The following is a 12,075-nucleotide window of genomic DNA, read 5'->3' on the forward strand; positions in this document are numbered from 1 at the left end:
CCTCTGCTCTACTCATTCCACTCCCTGAGCTACTTTCAATGAATAGTAACCCGTCCATTTATAACAACACTGGCGAAAGATTTCCAAAGGGCTTCACAGCCCCGCCCCGCAACCCGAGGGCCACAATCGGGACCTTGACCCCGGATTCGAAGAGATCCGGATATATTCATGGTGCTCGAGGACGGGGTGTTTTACTAGGCGAGCTATGACGGCACAGAAGTGGCCATCATCGCTGACTATCCCGTTCTACCAGCTTCGCACGTAAGTAGTCAGAAGACATCTCATCCGAAAGAGTTCTCTCATTCTGCCTCACCCACCACACCGTCCTGTGCTCAAAAGGGGAGGCGTTCGGCGCGCCATGCTGCCCCAGGGGTATCTCCAAAGAGAGCGGCCCCCACGCTGGGCAAGCCTTCAAAGAGGAAGGCAAACAAAGATACGGCCGAGCCTTCATCGAAGAGGTATGAATTCGCAAATATGTTCTTCAGCAGTCGCATCCAACTGTGACTTTTATGCTTGTCCTGTATCAGGAAAAGAGTTTACCGGACTATGTCTGGGGATCCGGCCAGTCGTACTCCCAACAGCCGGGGTTCGGTCCTAGCCGAGGAGACGGGGCCCGATATGGGAGTGATGCCGAGCTGTCCTTCGGCTGAGGGCTCGGAAGATATGTCCGTCACCAACTCGGAAGTGGAGAGCGCCATGAATCATTGGTGCCGGAGGGCCGTTTTACGAGATCCCCGCTACTCAAAAGAGGCATTCAATGCCTTCAGCTCGGCTGATGCATACATTCGTGCTGCTAGAGATGGGCTTAACAGAGCCACAGTGCAGCATTTAAAAGATGTGGAGGTAAGTTTACTTTGTCCGAATATGATAACCATATGCTAGTAGCCCCCGAGACTTGAAGCAGTTAGTACAAATGATTCAAGGATCGTTGTATAACCAGGTTCTTACGGAGAAGAATGACATGCAAGCCCAAGAGCTGGAAAAGTGTCGGACACAACTAACTGTTGTTACCGCCGAACAGGAAAAGTCCAAGAAGGCGTCCTCTGGTAATATTTCCCTCCATCGAGAAACAATAATTATATACCAGCTGTGCTAATACTGTTGCTTATCTCATAACAGGATCATCAGACCAACTGGAGGAGAATCTGAAAGCCGCTCAAATGACCGAGAAAGAGGCGAAAAGACTACACGCCGCAGGCAAGTGCATTCTGACCCGAGTGAGAGAGGAGAAAAACAAACTCCAGGATTCAAACACCCAGCTGGACGAGGAACTGAAAGATGTGCGGGCCCAGCTGGCCGACTCCGTGAAGGAGAATAAAAGGCTGCGAGGCGGCATATTCAGTATGTGGCCGAACTTACCGTATAATAGTTCAGAGATTGAAGGAACTGATAGAGTTATGTTTGCAGGTATGCTGACGGGCCGTCCCGAAGAGGAGATGTCCGGATTGTTAGACGATTTGCTGCAAGGGCTGTCGCAAATGCACGAGCAAGCTCGGCAGGCAATGCGGAGTGTTGCCAAGGCCTTATGGCCATCCGCCTCCCCTCCAGGGAGTATGGAGGAGCTTGTTGAGCTATTCAAGGGAGCGCGGCGGCGTATCCGATTATGGAAAATATCGGCCTGCCAGGAGGGTGCGCGAGAGGCCTGGGCCATGGTGAAAACATGGTATACAAAGCTTGATTAGAATCGCATGGCCCGGGTCGGACCTCTAGGGTCAGATGGAAAAGAAGTTCCCATTAATTTGGTATATGACCAAGTAGTATTAGCTGCCAAATATTCCCAGCAGGATTGTAAGTTAAACAGCCTGTTGGACGGTATAGAGGAGGAAATTTATGAGTCCAAGTGACTATGTACTTTCCTTTACATTTGTAACTCTAGCTGAATTGTAAAACGATTGTCATGGCAGACCTTTTTGCTTCAACCTCTAGACCCGAAGGTACCGAGTGTTTCCGAATACCAGAGCGGCCGAATGGACCGGGGAATGCGTGGAAACCAGGCATAGGGGTCATAGTTCCCTGAACAGACAAGTTGTATCCGGCTAGTTATGTTATATTACATTAAGATTGTAAGAAACATCTTCCAGAGAGAATAGTTCCGTTAAGGGTTCCTTTCCCTGGGTGTCCATGCGTTAATGTGCATGTCCGAACTGTGATTGAAAAAATCGCAGTATATTTAACTGCTGGGGGTTCACAATGGAGCAAATGCAAAAAACATCTTTAATCCGCCGACCGAATATTCCCTTAAGAACGCTAGCTTTCGGCTTCACGCAGTCTGAGGTATACATCCGGATGACCCGGCACTAACAATCGCAGAGGTGCTCCCTTTATGCCCTAGCCGAACTAATGGGAATGTAGGGCATATGCACAGGAGCCAAGCAACCCAGCTTGGCCAAAACATAAGTCATATCGATGCATATAATGGCGAAGAAAAGGTACATATGGGAAAAAACGCCAACGTGATGAGCTTGATGCTCGGAAAATAATAATAGCAAGCTTATGTCCAAGAAGCCCCTAGGTATAATGGACGTACATATTTGAAGATGTATGCGTCAGGGGTGCACGGTCTAACCGCATGAAAGCTTTAAGGCTAAAGAGAAAAAACGAAAAGAGAGAAAAAATGATGGAAACAACAGCGGGGGAAGGAGACGAACAAAGAGTTCGGTGCTGGGCATAGAAACTTCAGAGTCCGGCCGCATTCCAGGGGTTCGGCTCTAGGCGATTGTCTGACGCATCACGCAGGCGGTACGCTCCTCCGGTGAGAACTTCGTCAATGATGAAGGGACCCTCCCACTTGGGCTTGAGTTTGTCCTTTTTCTTCTCCGGCAGGCGTAGAACGAGTTCGCCAACGTTATAAGTCTTGGCCCGCACTTCTCTGCTTTGATACCTGCGAGCCTGCTGTTGATAAAATGCGGAACGGGCTCTTGCGACGTCGCGCTCCTCCTCCAGGGCATCTAAGCGGTCCTGCCGATCAAGCTCGGCCTCTCTCTCTTCGTACATGCGCACTCGAGGTGAGTCATGAATAATGTCTCAGGGTAACACTGCCTCTGCGCCGTACACCATGAAGAAAGGTGTGTATCCAGTAGTGCGATTGGGCATGGTCCGCAGCCCCCAGAGTACGGAGTCGAGCTCCTCAACCCAGTGCTTGTCTGATTCTTTCAAAGACCGCACTAGTCTAGGCTTGATGCCGCTCATAATAAGACCATTGGCTCGTTCGACTTGACAGTTTCTTTGCGGATGATAGACAGAGGCGTAATCGAGCTTGATGCGCAGATTAGTGCACCAGGTTTTCACTTTGCCGGCTGTGAAATTGGAGCTGTTATCAGTGATGATGCTATGTGGAACGCCATAACAGTGTACAACACCAGATATGAATTCTATCACCGGCCCGGACTCGGCCGTTTTAACTGGTTTGGCCTCTATCCACTTGGTGAATTTATCCACCATGACCAGCAGATGTTTTTTCTTATGGCTTCCTCCTTTAAGGGGTCCAACCATAAACAGTCCCCAGACCGCAAAAGGCCAAGTGATGGGGATTGTATGTAGGGCAGTGGGGGCATATGGCTTTGGTTGGCAAAGAGTTGGCATCCGACGCAACGTTGGACAAGGTCCTGTGCATCTGCTCAGGCCGTCGGCCAATAAAACCCTGTACGGAAGGCCTTGCTAACAAGGGCCCGAGCTGCGGCGTGGTGCCCGCCGAGACCGGCATGAATCTAAGCCAGGACATGCCGCCCCTCCTCCTCGGAGATACATCTTTGAAGGACTCCGGTCGCACTTTTCTTGTAGTGCTCTCCGTCGTGAACCTTGTAGGCCTTCGAGCGCCGGACAATGCGGTGGGCCTCATTCTGATCCTCGGGGAGTTCCTTCATATTAAGGTAGGGCAAGAAGGGTTCGGTCCATGGGGCAATGACTGCCATGATGAGATGGGCCAACGGTGTTATTTCGGTGGCTGAGCCCTCGATTATATTGATGTGTTCGGAATCTGGGGTTGTGTTCGGATCCGGACTAGTGTTGCCACTCTCCCCTTGCCACACCACGGATGGCTTAAAAAGCCTTTCCAGAAAGATGTTAGGTGGGATGGCGTCGCGCTTGGCGCCGATGCGAGCAAGGACATCTGCCGCTTGATTACTTTCTCGGGCCACGTGATGAAACTCGAGCCCCTCGAACCGAGCCGACATTTTTAGGACGGCATTACGATAAGTAGCCATCTTCAGATCTTTTGCATCGAAGTCTCCATTTATTTGAGATATTGCGAGGTTTGAGTCCCCACGCACTTCCAGGCGTTGTATGCCCATGGAGACAGCCATCCGAAGGCCATGCAATAAGGCCTCGTATTTGGCTGCGTGTTTATAGTCTGTGTATAATATTTGTAGTACGTACTGGACGACGTCTCCAGTGGGGGCGTTCAAATGACGTCCGTTCCTAGTCCTGCCAGTATTTTGGAATCATCAAAATACATAACCCAGTTGGAATATGTGCCGTACTCTTTAGGGAGTTCGGCCTCTGTCCATTCGGTGACGAAGTCAGCCAGTACTTGGGATTTAATGGCTCGACCCGGTTTGTATGTTACGTCGAATGGAAGGAGCTCAATGGCCCATTTAGCAATCCGGCCCATAGCATCGCGGTTGTTTATTATTTCATTGAGTGGTACTTCGGAAGCCACCGTGATCGAACACTCCTGAAAGTAGTGTCGTAGCTTCCGGGATGCCATGAAGACCCCGTATGCTATCTTTTGATAATGAGGGTACCGGGATTTGCATGGTGTGAGGACAGTGGATACGTAATATACTGGCTTCTGAAGCGAGAATTTGTGTCCATCCTATTCTCGTTCAACGACGAGCACGGTGCTCGCCACCTGGTGTGTTGCCGATATGTAAAATAACATGGGTTCACCGACGTTCGGCGCGGCCAGGATTGGGTTGCTTTCCAGAAGGGTTTTTATTTCTTCCAGTCCGGCGGTTGCCGCATCCGTCCACTCGAAGTGATCAGTGCGCCGTAGGAGGCGATAGAGTGGCAATGCCTTTTCTCCTAATCTAGAGATAAAGCGGCTTAAAGCTGCCACACAACCGACGAGTTTTTGGACCTGTTTAAGGTCCGTTGGTGTAGCCAATTCTAACAAAGCTCGGATTTTGGCTAGATTTTGCTTCAATTCCTCTAATGTAAACAATGAAGCCCAGCAGTTTTCCAGCGGGGACGCTGAAAACACACTTTTCCAGATTGAGCTTTATGTCATATGCACGGAGGTTGTCGAATGTGAGACGTAAATCGTCCATGAGTGTTTTGACGTGTCTAGTTTTGATGATGACGTCGTCCACATATGCTTACACTGTATTGCCGATCTGTTTCTCCAGGCATGTTTGAATCATGCGTTGGTAGGTGGCGCCGGCGTTTTTGAGCCCGGAGGGCATGGTGTTGAAGCAGAATGGCCCATGTGGGGTGATGAATGTTGCTGCAGCTTGATCAGACTCCTTCATTTTAATTTGATGGTATCCGAAATATGCGTCGAGGAAGCACAGTGAGTCATGTCCTGTAGTGGAATCAATGATCTTATCGATGCGGAGGAGGGGGAAGGGATCCTTGGGGCAAGCCTTATTGAGGTCTTTGAAATCGACACGCAGGCGCCAGGATTTGTCCTTCTTTGGCACCATCACTAGGCTTGCCAACCAGTCCGGGTGTTTTATTTCTCTAATGAATCGGGCCTCGATTACCTTGGCTAGCTGCTCCCCCATAGCTTGACGTTTGGGTTCGGAAAAATGCGGCAGTGTTTGTTTGACTGGTTTATATCCCTTCAATATATTGAGGCTGTGTTCAGCCAACTTGCGTGGGATTCCTGCCATGTCAGAAGGGTGCTAGGCGAATATGTCCCGGTTCTCGCACATGAACTCTCGTAGCGCGGCGTCAACCGTTGGATCTAGTTGTGCTCCCATAGATGCTGTCTTCTTGGAGTCCATTGGATGGACTTGGAATTTGACTATTTCTTCTGCCGGTTTGAAGGAGGTGGATTTGGGTCGTTTGTCTAGGATCACATCGTCCCTGTCCATCGTGGAGCACAGTGCGGTTAATTCTTCAGCCGCGAGGGCTTCAGATAGTGCCTCAAGGGCCAGGGATGCGGTTTTATTTTCGGCGCGGAGTGCTATGTCCGGATCACTGGCGAGAGTGATTATGCCGTTAGGCCCGGGCATCTTAAGCTTCATGTACCCGTAATGAGGTATAGCTTGGAAGCGTGTAAATGCCTCTCGCCCCAAGAGGGCGTGATATCCACTGTTGAAAGGGGACACTTGGAAGGTTATCTCTTCGGACCGATAATTCTCCGGCGTGCCGAATACCACATCACGTGTGATTTTTCTCGCACACCGCGCCTCCCGACTGGGAATGATTCCTCGGAAGGTTGTGCTCCTTTGCTCGACACGGCTCCTGTATTTCCATTTTGTGGAGTGTGTCCTCATAGATGAGGTTTAGTCCGCTGCCGCCGTCCATGAGAACCATGGTGAGCCGAAAGCCATCCACGATTGGACTGAGGACCAAGGTGGCTGGTGCTCAGACTATCCTGTATTTGGGTTCGTCACCAGCATTAAAAGTTATAGCCGTGTCGTTCCAAGGGTTTATTGCTGCAATTTGGCAGACTTCGGCGAGTTCGCGGAGTGCCCGTTTGCGCCTATTATTTGAAGCAAATGTCTCAAAGACCGTCAATACTTTTAGGTCGTCGTCTTCTGGGGGGTGTTGTTCTGGGGTATTCCTGGTGAGGATATCCTCGCCGCTCTTGGCCACTTGCCGGGGTATCCAACATGCTCTAAGGATGTGGGTCGGTATGTTATCTGGTGTTGTCTGTCTTTTCCATGGCCCATCGAGCCACCCTTCCAGAACGGTTCCGCGCCCCGTAATGGGCTTATATTTCTTTACTATTGGACCGGGCGTGCCACGAAGGTGCGCCCTTTTCGCCTGAACGAGGGCTTGAGTGGGCACCGATGATTCCCAACGGGCCGCCTGAGTTTTCCAAGCGCTTTCCATTCCGCTGTACTTCTGTACGATAGTTGCCAAGTCAGCGAAGTGTAATATGCGACGGCAGTTGATGGCGTTGAGGATTCCTTCGTACGTGCAATTGTTGCGGAACGCTGAGATCGCGTCTTCGTCGCGGCAATCTTTAATATTGTCTTTGGCACGGAGGAATCTGGCCCAGAAGTGGTGGACTGTTTCCTGAGACTGCTGCTGTATGCTCATGAGAGCGCCTATATCTGGGTGGGTGGGTGGATTTACATCCGAACCCTGACCCAATTTTGGATCCGGAGTATGAAGATCCTCCGAACTTAACAGTTCGGGCTCTGGGATATCAACTGGTTTCTTAGGCCCGTCATCGGATTTTATGTTCGGAGGGCAGGATGTATCTCTTCGCAGGTGAGTGTCCGGCTCTTCGAGGTTGGAGATCCGAATATAGTCCGTCCTCAGTATAGAGGAAGAGTTGTTGTCTCGCTCCTTGACTACCGCTACTTGGTGGGTGACCGGTGGAGATTTGATTTCTCTCTAATCGGGTTTAAGCCCAATTCGATCGTTGTCTATAGCGACCCCCAGGGCGGCGATGCGATCTAGGAGCTCGTTTAAAGACGAAAGCTCCGCCGGATCCATCTGCATGGAGTGCTCGGGATCAATACGAAGATAATTTTTGATGACCTGAGAGGTCATCGTCGGCTTAACGGCCGAACGGGCGGTCATGGTAAAGCCGCCCGGCCGGAGGGTTTGGCCTGGGGCCAGTGCTCCTCCAGAGGTGATGTTGTCCTTCAGAACGAGGCGAGCCATCGGTCCCATCTTCGACGTCACAGCCGAACTCTCGATGAAAGCACCAATGTTGGTGTCAAAACCGGCGGATCTCGGGTAGGGGGTCCCGAACTGTGCCTCTAAGGTCGATGGTAACAAGAGACGGGGGACACAATGTTTACCTAGGTTTGGGCCCTCTCTATGGAGGCAATACCCTACTTCATGCTTGATTGATCTTGATTAATATGAGTATTAAAAGAGTTGATCTACCACGAGATTTTAATGGCTAAAACCCTAGAAGTCTAGCCTGTATGACTATGGCTATGAGTATTGGCCTCTATAGACCTAGCCCTCCGGTTTATATAGACACCGGAGGGATCTAGGGTTACATAAGGTCGGTTTATAGAGAAGGGAATCTTCATATCCGATCGCCGAGCTTGCCTTCCACGCCAAGGAGAGTCCCGTCCGGACACGGGTGGAGTCTTCGGTCTTTGTATCTTCACAGCCCATGAGTCCGGCCCATGGCTAATAGGCCGGACGCCCGAGGACCCCTTAGACCAGGACTCCCTCACCAGGCTGACGGGCTGCGATGGTTTGCGGCAAGATCCGACACTGCCTACACGGCTGACCGAGGCAGAGGAGACAAGCATTCCACCACAATGGGGAAGCTTGATGTCTCCTGCACCGCGGGTGGCTCGCCCATCGCACCTCCTCTGGACTTGAACCAGACTTACTCCCCGAGCATCAGCACGAGCATTTGGCATCGTCGACCCCGAGCTAAGGCTCTCCCTTTCAGCATAACCAACAGAAAGCAGAGGATGGAGCAAGAGGCTAACCTCCGCTCCTCCCCCGCCCTTCCTTTTATCTGCTGGTCGGGGAGGGTAGTCGATCCCTCGGCGGGTAACCACCGCCCTCCTCCACCAATCCAATAAGACCGAGCCCCTGCCTTGACGCTCTCCCGCACCACGCGCCTTAGTTACCCACCCCACTTGATGCATACAGCATATGTGGCTAATGATAAGGTCGTGGTGGGAAGTGTGAATTGGCAGTTACTCGCCCGTGTGTTAAAGTCATTCACGGGCCATTACAAGAGTGGCCCCACTGCGATTGGCATTACGCGACATGCGGAAGAACCGGAGACTGACCCAGGCTCAAGTAATGAAGAACCAAAGAAGATCTCAAGGGGCAAACCACCTCTACGCTCCTGCCTGTGCACCAGTTAGGTCCTACCCCGACGATGCCCGACAACGCGTTTGGGCCAGGCCCCGGGGCTCCTGTCGGTGCAACAAACCCTTGGTCCGTTGCCCAGACTGTGCACAGGCCCAAGAACGAGTTTGCAGCATCCAAGACCAGATCAAAGCACGAGGGGATCATTTATTTGATGGATCAAAGTGCAGATCAAGAAGACCAAGACTAGCCATAGGGGCAGGATATCACTAAGGGAAGAACCTCCCTTGCCGGGCAGGCGAGCCTGGCAAGGTTGGGGCTACCCCGGAAGCAAGCCTTCAAGATCATCCCGGCAAGCCTGCCGGGGCTTGTAGGGGCCAACCACTCCACCGCGGCACCTCACAGCGACGCATGTCGTCAATTAGTGCGGTGTCAAGCTCCTAGGTGACTAAGTGGCTGCTTCCTGCCACATGGCAGCCACTTCCTACAGAAAATATCTCCAAATGACACCCGTCCTAAGACGTTTCAAGCAGGCAGGCGCGAAGCTAGCAAAACAGCCCGGCAAGGCCTACGGGGCATGATGTGATGTGACATTGAGCGGCACATTTAATGCGCTCTGTCAGCCTACAGAGTTAGGTATGATAGCACTGTTTGCTATCTAATCAGTATGTAAAGACTGATTTGCCACTATGGCGACCCCTTCATCTATAAAAGGAGGCCCATTGCAACCGTAGAAAGGATTCAAACTCTCACACATTCATACGCGCGTAGCCACTCTCGCCCCGAGGCAACCCTGACGGGAAAGAGCGCCGCGTTTTACACCATTATCCACCCACTGGTACGCGTCGGTCCTAAACAAACGGTTTTTAACCCCATTCCGCGATGGAGTTCAGAACCGTCGCCAAGTGAGTGTGGGCGATAGGGGGGTCCTTCCCACACGACCCAGAAACCGTTGGGGATATGCCCTCCTGGCACACACTCTCAGCAAAATGAGGTCGTGTGCGTCCGGCGAGCACTGAAATATAGAAATACATACAGTAGTGCTCAAAAAAATACAGTTATACATGCGAAATCATTTTCGATAGTATGTACATCCCACACAGTCAGTTTCCACTAAACGTTTCCGTTCGTATATACATCCCACACGGTCACTACAAGGAAAACGGCTGTGCAAGGTGGCGTAACACAAACAGTTTTGAAGAGAATGTCATGTGTGATTGTTCATTGATCCAATACGGTTTATTCCTAGAAACTGTGTGCGTTGCCTGAGGTCATCGCCCATGGTGGTTTCTCATTAACCCAATTAACAAGCTAATTGGCCAATTAGCGGGCTAACTGCCCTATTATTAATAATCCATTTACTAATCTAATTGACATTCATATTAAGCACATAATATATTCCATTTCCATATTAAGGAAGCAGGATTTCATAACTGAAATACATCCGAGTACAACATGATATAGCTTCAGCACTCAGCTACCCCATTACACAACTGCACCAGCAACAAGTTTCGCATGCAACATCTACAACCTTTCGAAATTAGCATCATAGACGGTACATAGAGAGATGCATCTCATCTGGAAAACTGCTGAAGCGGAAGGCGAATATTGAGCCTTCATTCATGTTGAAGGTCTTTGCACCTTTAGGCCAGTGCATGTGGATGATTGACCGTCCATCCTTCGACCTCTTCAAGAACACTTCAATATTGAACCGTGGGTGTTGTATGAAAACTTTCCTCGCCTGATGACCACAGAGGTGGTTTGAGAGGTAATCATCAGCGAAGCCTGAAAACAAGGATGTGCATAAATATCTTCTCTATATTGGAAATGGGGAAAAGGAATACAAAAGGCAAGGTATAATAGTTAGTACCATCTTGTAAACCTCAGTGCTTCCCACACTACTAGGAAAAGGCCTGCTAGTGGCGCACCTGTTTTGGCTACTAATGGCACACTACAGGTGCGCCACTAGCATCATGCCATTAGAATTTTTTACTAATGGCGCACCACAGGTGCGCCATTAGTATCTGGTATACTAATGGCCCACCAGGGTGCGCCATTAGTATACCAGATACTAATGGCGCGCCAGGGAGTGCGCCATTAGTATATCCCACGGTGCGCCATTACTATCTAACTTAGTAATGGCGCACCACATAGAAGTGCGCCATTACTAACAATTTTTTTTCAAAAAAAAATTTCAGAATTTTTTTTTCAATTTTTTGTTCTTAATCTCATGTCATTATGGCTAAATCTCAAGCCAATATGCTTAATCTCAAGTCAAATCGCACTCCGTGGTCAAACTTCCCGGAAGGTCACCCATCCTCACACTACTCCAGCCCGAGCATGCTTAACTTCGCAATTCTATCCAACCCTAGCACCAGCTCACTTCACAGGCACTTGTTGATATATCTATCATATCAACCCTAGTAGACCTTGTTTATGTCTAGGACTTTGTTGACGTTCATGAGTGTGATGAAATTTTGAAAAAACATTTCAAACTTCCCGGTCATATTACGTATCATATTTGGAAAAAAAATCCAAAAAAGAAAATTTTTAAACCAATTTTTTTTCTGTTACTAGTGGCGCACCTAGCAAATGGTGCGCCACTACTAAGTTTGAATTTTTTTCATTTCCCCCCTCTATATCTTAAAAGCCCCGTATCTTTCATTCTGTTAGGTTTTTGGGGATTTTGAAGATGTTGAACAACGTTCCCCCAGTTCAAATCGGATGTAACTTTTCGAGTAGATGATTTTTCATATAAAAAACTTTTTAATCCGAGTTCGTATGCAAAAGTTATGCCCATTTTACGAATTCCAGAAAGATTTTGCAAATAAAGTCGAAATTCATATTTGTAAATTTTCCCAACAACTAGACCACATATCACATGGGAAACTTATTTTATTTTATTTTTTTGACATTTCCATCATTTTCTTTTATTTTTTCTAAAACTCAAAAGGCGGTCCACAGGGGGGGTGCATTCAGTGTAACTTTTGGGCAAAGTTAGTAATGGCGCACCGTGGGTGTGGTGCGCCATTACTAGTAATGGCGCACCGTGGGTGTGGTGCGCCATTACTAGTTTAACTAGTAATGGCGCACCACACCCACGGTGCGCCATTACTAACTTTGAAAAAAAAATTGTTAGTAGTGGCGCACCGAGGGTGTGGTGCG

This window comes from Triticum aestivum, chromosome 4D (genome assembly GCF_018294505.1).
Source record: "Triticum aestivum cultivar Chinese Spring chromosome 4D, IWGSC CS RefSeq v2.1, whole genome shotgun sequence".
Taxonomy (NCBI): domain Eukaryota; kingdom Viridiplantae; phylum Streptophyta; class Magnoliopsida; order Poales; family Poaceae; genus Triticum; species Triticum aestivum.